This window comes from Octodon degus, unplaced genomic scaffold (assembly GCF_000260255.1).
Source record: "Octodon degus isolate 3935 unplaced genomic scaffold, OctDeg1.0 scaffold00029, whole genome shotgun sequence".
In the NCBI taxonomy this organism is placed as follows: Eukaryota; Metazoa; Chordata; class Mammalia; order Rodentia; family Octodontidae; genus Octodon; species Octodon degus.
Window position 1 is genome coordinate 16,159,708 of NW_004524605.1, and position 10,608 is coordinate 16,170,315.

At 42.8% G+C, this 10,608-nt stretch overlaps 1 protein-coding gene and 1 pseudogene across 3 annotated transcripts in view; one reads left to right on the forward strand and one right to left on the reverse strand.

Annotated features, from left to right (window-relative positions):
* Window positions 1-1,243, reverse strand: part of LOC105741935 — a 5,815-nt pseudogene extending 4,572 nt beyond the window's left edge.
* The window catches only part of Ttc1 (tetratricopeptide repeat domain 1), a 36,183-nt gene that overhangs the window by 8,140 nt on the left and 17,435 nt on the right, over window positions 1-10,608 (forward strand). The gene's annotated exons all lie outside the window — the stretch shown is intronic.

The following is a 10,608-nucleotide window of genomic DNA, read 5'->3' on the forward strand; positions in this document are numbered from 1 at the left end:
AGGTCAGTCAAGTCCCCTCAGGATTTATCCTGTAGCCCTGTACCGTACTTTGCAGATCCTTTGTCAGTGTCAGCCATGAGGATGAGTCACGGCCATTGCTTGACCAATTTGCTCTCTGTGAAAGCCTGAGAGAATGTTTTTTCTCTCCATGTGACTCTCCCCAGGCAACTCTACATCACTGATCACATTCCTCTGTGGCTCCATAATCTCCTTCATCAGAAAATTTGAAAATAAATAAATAAATAAATAAAAATACAAAAGAAGGGGGCCGGGGAGATGGCTCAGTGGAATAAGTGCTTCCCTGGCAAACGCAAGGGCCTGAGTTCAATCCCTGGTTCCGCAAAAAAAAAAAAAAAAATACAGAAAATTTGGAGCACAACTGAGTTACATGATGAAAGTTTTGTTTTGTTTTGTTTTGTTTTGTTTTGTTTTGTTTTGTTTTGTTTTGTTTTGTTGGCGGAACTGGAGATTGAACTCAGGCCCCTGCTCTTGCCAGGGAAACACATATTCCACTGAGCCATCTCCCCACCCCATAACAAAGCTTCTAAAATTAGCACATGCTAGCACAGATAATATGATGCACAACTTGGGAAGCAGAGTCTCAGGGAGAGCAGGGCAGAGGCCAGAGGCTGAGAGCAAGAGCCACGCAGTAGATGGCTGCTGAATGGCCTGGATCTGCACTTCAGCTGGAGCCTCCTTTTTTTTCCCTTTTTCCTGTGTATTTATTTATTTGGTACAGGGTCTTGCTGTGCAGCTCAGATTCATGGTGACCCTCCTGTCTCAGCCTCCCCAGCTCTGGGATTGCAGATGTGTACCACCACACCAGTTTCAGGGCCAGCATGGCACAGGGTACAGGGATCAAACCCAGGTCCTTGCACTTGCCTGGCAGACACTTAGACACTATCGCTCCAGCCCCAAGAGAGCCTTTTTGGATAATGACAGAACAGGCAGTGCTTGGCCTGGACACCCCACAGGCCTGTCCAAGCGCCTGCTTGGAGTGTACAAACACATAGGACATATTCGCGTCTTCACACCACAGTGGGAGGTGTGGGATGGTCTCCGGGGGCTCCAGGTCTGCAGCCATCACGAACTCCGAGATGCCCCGTTGAGGATCCTGGTGGCCTCGGGGGCTCCTTTCCAGAGCTGCCCGTAGTTGCATGACTGCTGCCCGAAGTCGAGTAGCTTCTTAGTGAAGGGCACATCTGTAGGGTGTAGGTTTTGGGTTGATATGGGCCTCGGTCATGCTGCAGCTCCTGGACACCTCACTCCTCAGGAGCACTCGATGTCAGAGAAGTCCCCAGTTTGTTTTTCAGAAACCTAAGAGTGAATCATTTTCTGGTTAGCTAGCTTATAAAGTCTGGAAAATAACTTCTGTGTCAGGCAAATACTGATTCCAAAGACAACAAAACTAAAGGGTGTAAATTCAGTGTGGTGTGCACACCTGTAATTCCAGCACTTGCAAGTTCAAAGCCAGCCTGGGCTACAAAGTGAGCCCAAGGCCATCCTGAACTGCATAGCAAGACGCTGTGTCAGAACCCAGAACCCCAGCCCCAGAAAGACCAAAAAAGAAAAGAAAAAAAGAAAAACTGAAAGGCTTTATCTTATAGCAGTTACCTCATAAAACTACAGGGGGAAGCAGAGAGCTGCTGGTAGTTTTATAAATGGAAACTAACTGGCTGGCGTGAGGTTCTCCTCCATCTGTCAGGCACATGCAATTGGTGGGCTTCGTTAAAGTACTATTGTACAGTGTGTTTAATGCACTAAACCTAGTTTTGATAGCAGGGGAATTAAAAGTGAATTTTCTTCAAGAAAATAAAGCACAAAAGCTCTGTGTTCAGTTTCTACAGCAGTTTGTGTACATTACTCAGCTTCAGCTTCCTGCAAATAATTCTTTACTTCCACACCTGAGGAAAAGAATACAGTCTTGTGGTCAAGAACATGAACTTTAGCCAGATGTGGTGGTGCACGCCTATGATCCCAGCACACAGGGAAGCGGAGGCGAGGAAGATCATTGCAAGTTTGAGACCAGCCTGGGCTACAAAGTGAGCTCAAGGCCAGGCTGAACTGCATGGTGAGATCCTGTCTCAAAAAGACAAAAAAGGAAGGAAATAAATGAATTTTAGAGTGTTAGATCTGCCCTAGCTCCATAAGGTAACTTGGTATAAAATGAGATTATTATAGTACCTGTCTTACATTGGAAAAGCTGAAGCAAGAGGATTGCCAGAAGTTTGAAGCCAGCTACATAGTGAGTTCAAAGACAACCTGAACTGCATAGTAAGATCCTCTCTCCAAAAATAAAAAATAATAATACCTATCTCATAAAGTTGTAGGGATTAAGTGACTCCCCCATAAAAACAACCAGAAACAGTTAAGTTATAGCTATTATTTCCAAATTAAATGAGAATAAGTAATAAAATTCTTCATCAGAACTTGTAAAATCAAGTATATATATATATATATTGTACGGTTTCTTAGAAGCATGGCAACCTCAGTTATATAGGTCCTTCAAGTTAATTTATGAAGAATTGAGTTTTTAGCAGGAGCAATAACTTTAGTGGCTACCTAAAATACTATCAACCAAATAGGTTTCACAATAAGATATTTTACTTGGAAAACAAAAAAAGATATTTTACTGGAGTCAAAAAGGGACATTTCATGAAGGTCAGAGTCAACAAGTCAGGAAAATATGTCATAAATGTATAGGTAACGAACACTAATTACTAAGTACATAAAGGCAAAACCGATAGAACTCAAAAGAGAAATAGATACAGTAGTAAATGCTGGAGATTTCAATGTCCTACTTAGAAGTGTATATAATATATAAATATATAAATGTGTATAATATATAAATATATAAGCTACAGTTACATGTGAAGAAACATAAAAACATGCATAGTATGCCATATTATAAAATATACACCCACATAACTAGTACTCGGATACATACATGAGAAAGAACCATTCAAAGACATCCTGTGGAAGCCGAGTGTGGTGGCCCATGTCTGTAACCCCAGCACTTGGGAGGCTGAGGCAAGAGGAGTACTGCAAGTTCAAGGGCAACCTGGGCTACAGAGTACATTCAAGGCGAGCCTGAACAGTATAGTGAGACTCTGCCTCAAAAGAAGAATAGCAAAAAGAAAATAAATAAACAAAATACAAGAACATAAAAATAAAATGTATCTTAGAGCTAACATATGATTAGATCTTTTTTTTTTAAATGCTTACATTCTTTCTTTTTTTTTTTTTTAACTTTATTTATTTATTTAATGTGTGTGTGTGGCCAGTTCAGCCCACCAGAGGGCGGGGCTGGCGGGCATGTGGTGCTGGGGGATTGAACCGCGGTCCCTGTGCTTTTGCTTAGCTTAGCTTGTTCTAAGTAGGTGCTTTAGACCACTGAGCCATCTACCAGCCCTGATTAGATCTTATTTCTTTGTTTTTGTTTTGGAGACAGGGTCTCAGAATACAGTTCAGGCAGACCTTACACTCACTGTGTAGCCCAGAGTGGCCTTGAACTCAGCAGTCCTCCTGCATCAGCCTCCTGAGTGCCAAGATTAAAGTTAGGCATCACCATACCCGGCCTTCATATCTCTATGACGATTTCTCTTTCAGTACCACCATGTGTGTTGGATGAATTTGTATGCCATTTTAATACTCTTCAGGCATTATTAACTTTTTTTTTCCTTATGAAATAATTTGCTGAGCTGGAGGTGCAGCTCAGTGGTAAAGTGGTACTTAGCATGTTGAAAGCCCTGGGTTTGCTTCCCAGCAACACAAAACAAAAACAAAAGTATTATTAGTCTCATTCTTGCTTCTCTAATTTTTAACCACCATCATGCACTGTCAGTCTTTAAACAGTTTTCTTTGACCGTTTTTATACCTACTTTCACATCTTTGCCAAGTAACATCTGAAGTTACCGAGACAGCTAGTGGTGTGTGGTGTGGTGTGCTGAGGTGTACAGTGGTGTGCTGTGGTTGTTTCTTTGTTTTTTATTTGGTGGTACTAGGGATTGATCTTAGAGCACTGAACTCCATCCCTACCACCACCCCGCCCTTATTTTGAGAGAGGTTCTCGCTAAGTTGCCCAGGCTGCGTTTGAACTGCCTCAGCCTCTCAGAGTGCTGGGATTACATATGTGTACACTACATTCAGTATTATTTGTGGGTTTTATTGGTGCTGGGGATTGTATCCAGGGTCTGTTTTGTGCTAAGCAGGTACTCTGCCACTGAGCTGTACCCCCAACCCCTAAGGAACAGCTTTTATTGACCATTTTTATTATGTATTATTGACTGTTACTTTCTTCTTTTTGCATATTTTATAATTTTTGGTTGACATTAAATATCATAGGTAATATAGCACCTCTGAAAGGACTTTTCCCCACTTACTGCCAGTTATTTGTGTTCATCTTTTATTATTTAGTAATTTTAATTGGGTTAAAACTGCAGTTCCTTTCAGCTGTATTATGTAGCGTCACTGATGGCTTTGCTAATTAGGGTTTCCTTTATCTAGCTATTACTTTTAATCCCAGCTTTTTCTGGGTTAATACAGTTTCTGCATAGCTTACAGTTAGCTAATAAGTGACCAGAGATTGTGAACACTTCAACCAAAAGGCCTTCCTCCCACTCTTAGTAGACGTGTGTAGGATCAGATGCTCGTTCAAGGCAGGGCACTTTTCAGGTCTGCCCGCTTTTATTGCCCTCTGGGCACTAACAGTCATCGTGTCAGCTGTGCCCAGGCTCCTGGTGAAGGCGATGTGAACACTTCCCATGCATTCAGTCTCCAGTCAGTCAGGAGGATTTGGAGAAGAGTCAGGTACCTCTTTGACTGCCTCCCCGTCCAGCAGTTTGTTGCTTGCTCTGTCCAGTGCTGTAGCATCTGCTAAGTAGAACCCCTGGGGTTCTCCGCCTGCTTGCCACTGAAATTGCTACTTCTGCCTGACAGTACTGTTAAGGATCAGTTAGCTTTCCTTCTGCTCCAAATTAAGTCAGTCTCCAGCAGCGACACTAGATGGTGACAGGCTGCTTTGCTGCTGGAATTACTTGTACCAAGCTGCCTGATGAGGCAGGAATGGGAGAGAACCCAAGCAGCCATGGTTCCTTCCTACATGTTATTAGTTGTCATTTGTCATGAGTAGGCACCACTCTGTCGTAAGACTTGGTCAGTTTCTAGGGGAATAGAATTGTTGGCTTAATGATTTTGTCAACTTTATAATTTTAGGGACATTTCAGCAAACTCTTTCTTTGGCCACAACTGAAGTTCCACATCATAATGAGTTTTGAGCTGTGTAATATTTTATGCATTAAAAAAATTAATCAGACAAGTGCAGGGTCCTGAGTTCAATCCCAGGTACCACAAAGAAAAATAAATATATAAATAAATCAGAAAGGATGAGAAAAAAATCAGTCCTTAAAACCAATTACAAATTAATATCTCTACAGGGCCAGCCAAGTAACTCAGCAGACTAAAGCACCTGCTTAGGCAGGCTCAATGACCAGAGTTCAGTCCCCAGAATGCTGTGCCAGCCCTAGCCCCAGGGTGCACTGAACTGGCAACTGAGACTGCGTGTGTGGCGGGTATTTGTAATCCCAGTGTTTGGGAGGCTGAAAACAGGAGGATCACTACTAGTGTGATCTATGTAGTGAGACCCTGTAGACCCTGTACTAAATACATAAAAATCAAATTAATATATCTGTAGCAGATCGGTTACATAGAGAATATAATACCACTACCTTTGGACACAGTGTACCCTTTTGATTGTGCACCCCTTCTGTGTACAGTCAGAAGAACTGCCACAAAACGTTGAGCTACTTGGTTGACTCATTGTTTCAATGATGCTTGAACAGTGATATTGAAACTTGTTTATTAAAGGACAGAGCAAATGAGTAAGCATACAGCCTCCAGTGTACAGAACAAGAGCTTCCTGGGTCTTGAATTTATCATCTGTAGAGAGACCTCCATTTTCACCTCTCCAAATTGGCTTGAACACACAAACTAACTAATATACATGTCAGCAGATTATAAACAGTAAGATGCTATACTGGTGTCAGTTATGCAGAATTTTTAATACCAAACCAAAAATGTTACAGTTGTAACATTTGAAATAAACTCAATTGAGGGCATTGCCTATCTGGAGTTTGCGTTGGCACTTCTCATGACAATTTACAGTGCAGAATACTATCACTATTCTCCCTGAGTTTTCAGTGAAGGGGAGGAGTACTGAACAGAGAACCTTGTAAAATTGCTGTGGTGCCTAGTTCTGTGGAAGTATAATTCAAGAGCCAATGTTTCCCTGTGAGATCTCAGTGGAATAGTGTAAAAGGCGTCGTGGGGATGAGAGAGAGCTCCTGACCACATTAGAAGCTTCTGTTCAGGGGCTGGTGAGATGGCTCAGTGGTCTAAAGCATCTACTTAGAACAAGCTCAACAAAGCACAAGAACTGCGGTTCAATCCCCCAGCACCACATGCCAGCCAGCGCCGCCCCCTGGTGGGCTGAGCTGGCCACACACACACACACACACACACACACACAATAAATAAATAAACTTAAAAAAAATAATAATAAAAGAAGCTTCTGTTCATAGAACGCTATCTAAAAAGATTTGCACTTGATAGTGCTGCACCTATCAGCACTAGCAGCAAATGGATTTGTGTAGGCTCCTGGCTCTTAGCATACGAAGATCTGTACAACTATAAAGCCTGTCCTTGGACTTCAGAAGCATTACGCAGTGTGTGAGCTGGGCTTTGGAGGAAGTACCTTCAGGGAGCAGGGTACACCCTGCCCAGTCCTTGTACTCGACCAAGTCAGTCTCTTGGCACAGCTAGGAGATAGTTCAGCTTTCTCCTCAAAATTGGTATTTTTATCTATTTCCAAGGAGATGTTCAGCATGATATTGATAATTACATTACGCCTCAGTTTACATAATTGTGGAGAGGAAAGCAACAGCTCTTTTCCAGTGTTTACTGCTCCCTGGGTCATGAGTTGTGATTCATCAGCCAAAACATTTAGACACCTTCCTGAGACCATTTGATCTAAGAAAGAATGATGCCTTTGCTGAGGCAGTGTTCAGTCCTCTTAATTGTAAAGAAACAGCTTTTTTCAGACTAGCTCTTACTAGGAAGTGCTGTATGCAGCACTTTGGGTCTTACCTTTGCTTCTCAGAAGCTTTATGTTATAAATTTACCAAAGAATAGTTTAGCTCTGGGGCCGGGGAGATGGTTCAGTGGAGTAAGCGCTTCCCTGGCAAGCGCAAGGGCCTGAGTTCAATCCCCAGTTCCGCCAAAAAAAAGAATAATTTAGCTCAGACAGTTCTAGCAGGGCCTCTCCTCTGTACCACTGATGGAAGGACAGCCCTCCTCCATCTGTGTCTGAGCACGTAGCTCAGGGAGAACACACATGAAGTAGTCAGGAAGGAGCGATGACAGCTGCCCAGCCAGCTAGGTCGGCTGACTCAGCCTTGGCGATCAGTGGGCTAACAGATGCTGTGGCCAGACCAGCCTCGCATCCATGAGTGGTCTCTTCAGACACACGCACGCACGCACACACACAGTTCAAAAGAGCCTGCCTGATCTGGCAGTCTGAGTGACTCATCTGAGCTCAGAGCATTCCTGACGGGTTGGCTCATAGGAACAGATTATGGAACAGAAAAGGGCTTGAGATTAGAATGAAAGCAGAAGAAACTGAAAGTTCTGAAAGCACTGATGTTCGACTCTACTGACTTGATGAGTTACTTTTTTCTAAGGAGTTTCAGTTTTTAAATGACTGTTAGCTGCATTTCTCATGAGATTTTTGTAGTTTTTCAGTATGCATCCCCCTTCCCATTTGGAGAAACTCTCTTGTCTAGTAATCTTAAAATAATAGCCCAGGTCCCTCACTCCATTCCACACTAACCCGTGTGACCTGTGGGTGGCTTATTGGATGTTTCTGACCTTGTGTCTAGGTCAAGGGACGAACAGAGAATGTGGTTTGGATTTATTTGCTGTCATAGCAGCCCTGTCATGGCCAGATGCTTTCACTAAAAGACACATCTGACTTCTGTGTCTCAGCAGAGCTCTTGACAAAGCTGCCTTAAGTACTACCCAGTCTTCAAGCTCCCATTACCTGTGACTCTCCAGTATCTTTCCAGTAAATCTGCACCTGGCATTCTTTTGCTTAAGATACTCTTGCTAGCATTCAAAACCCCTGACCAATGAAATAGAGAATGTTAACAATCCAGCCACCTTTCTTATGGATAATTCAAGGTAAATATGACTGTAATGTTGTATTGTTTAGTACTCCTATCACCAGTTTTGTTTTGTTTTTTTCTGTATCCCCTTAAATAGTCCTTCCTTGGATATATCTTAAAAGTAAATTATTCTAGTGTATCCGGCATACAGTAGCTACCACAAAATTTAGATCCATTGTGTAGTTAGTTTATCCAATGAGGTTCAAGTGCTTTGTTTTATACAGAGAATAACAACAAGGCTTTTAGGGAACACTGGTCTCAGTAGCATAGTAATAGATCTTCTGAGATATAGTGTTTTTGCTTTGATTCCTGACCTTGAGAGCACCAGTTATTTAGACCCTACGTTTCTCCTGTGCATGAAATAGCCTGTTAATTATATTTTCTTCCTTTTGAACTTTTAAATAAATCAGAAGCTTCAGGAGGGAAAAAAAGAGATTTTGGAGCTTACCTGTTTTTTAAAAAAGTTCTGTCCAAAGATTGTAAGGCAAGCCTGCAGACACGCGTGCCGTTTGTCCTGTGGCAGCCACATTGTTATGATGTTTTGGAAGAAAGCACATGCAGACTCAACTGTGCTTGATGTGCATTCAGCCATCTGTGTTCTTTCTTTAAGACAGAGTCATCCTGTGTAGTTCTGGCTGCCTCAGCCTCCCCACGTGCTGGGATTACAGTCGTGCACCCCCCCCATATGAATTTCTGAGTTGTTAGAAACAAACAGATTTATCTCAGTCTCTTCAAGTCTCCGTGTCAGCCTGCTGACAGCATACCGCCCTGATCCTGTACATGTAGCTTGCTGCCCCCACCCCCTTGTTCCATTCATGACACAAACCACACATCTTACTAAGTATTAAATTACTTATTTTACAGAAACATAATATTTGTTGAGGCCTTATTCACAGGTCACAGTATTGGAAACTTTACATACATTGTCACAACCTAAATATTAAGACATAAATGTATTAAATATTCTTTTTTTGTTTGTTTGTTTATTTATTTTTGTGTGTGGCCAGCTCATCCCACCAGGGGGTGGGCAGGCTGGCATGTGGTGCTGGGGGATTGAACTGAGGTCCCTGTGCTTTGCTTGGCTTAGCTTGTTCTAAGTAGGTGCTTTAGACCACTGAGCCATCTCACCAGCCCTTAAATATTCTTTTTAAGATGAATAAACTAAGGCTAAGAATGATTCTGAAGGGCTGGTGAGATGGCTCAGTGGTCTAAAGCACCTACTTAGAACAAGCTAAGCCAAGCAAAGCACAGGGACCACAGTTCAATCCCCCAGCACCACATGCCAGCCAGCCCCGCCCTTTGGTGGATGAGCTGGCCATACACACACACAAAATAAATAAATAAATAAATATTTTTAAAAAAAAAAGAATGATTCTGAAATTTGCCACCAGTAAATAGTACAGCCAGAATTTTAATTTAGAGTGCTATGCAAGCCAGGGGGAATATTTGATTTCATTTTGAAGTAACTAGTAATTGACACTGGAATTGCCATTCCATATAAAAAGTAGAGGGGCTGGTGAGATGGCTCAGTGGTCTAAAGCACCTACTTAGAACAAGCTTAGCAAAGCACAGGGACCGCGGTTCAATCCCCCAGCACCACATGCCAGCCAGCCCCGCCCTTTGGTGGGCTGAGCTGGCCACACACACACATACATAAATAAATAAATTTTTTTTTAAAAAAAGAGAAAAAGTAGAAGCAGGAAGCAAAGGACATGCTTTAAAGAAAAAAATCTGCTTTTTATTGTAAGTATCAAGAATACAAAGGCCAGCAAGATAGCTCACTGTACTAAGCATCTGTTTAGGCAAGCTTAGAGTCAGGGGTTTGAGCACCAGCACCACATGCCACGCAGGCCCCGCCCCCAGCCGAGCTGAGCCAGCCAAGGAGACTGGGTGTGGTGGTGCACGCCTGTAATGCCACTGCTGGGGAAGCTGAAAACAGGAGGATCACTACCAAGTCTGAGCTGCATAGTGAAACTGTACCAAATACATTTTTTTAAAAAATGCTATTGATGGGGACATGATGCCAGGCAGCATAAGCTCCTGCCTGGCAAGTGTAAGGACCCAAATTCCATCCCAGTACCATATGCCATGCTGACTCCAGGTCCCTCAGCATGCCGTGCTGGCCTCGAAACTTGGCATGGTGGCAGACACCTGAAATCCCAGCACTGGGAAGGCTGAGAGAGGATGATCACAAGTCTGAACTATATAGCAAGACCTGTGTCATTCATAAATAAATAAATGGAATTGATGATTAGATGGTCATGTGTTTTCTTTTTTTTTTTTTTTTTTACATTTATTTATTGTGTGTGTGTGTGTGTGTGTGTGTGGCCAGCTCAGCCCACCAGGGGGCGGGGCTGGCTGGCATGTGGTGCTGGGGGATTGAACCGCG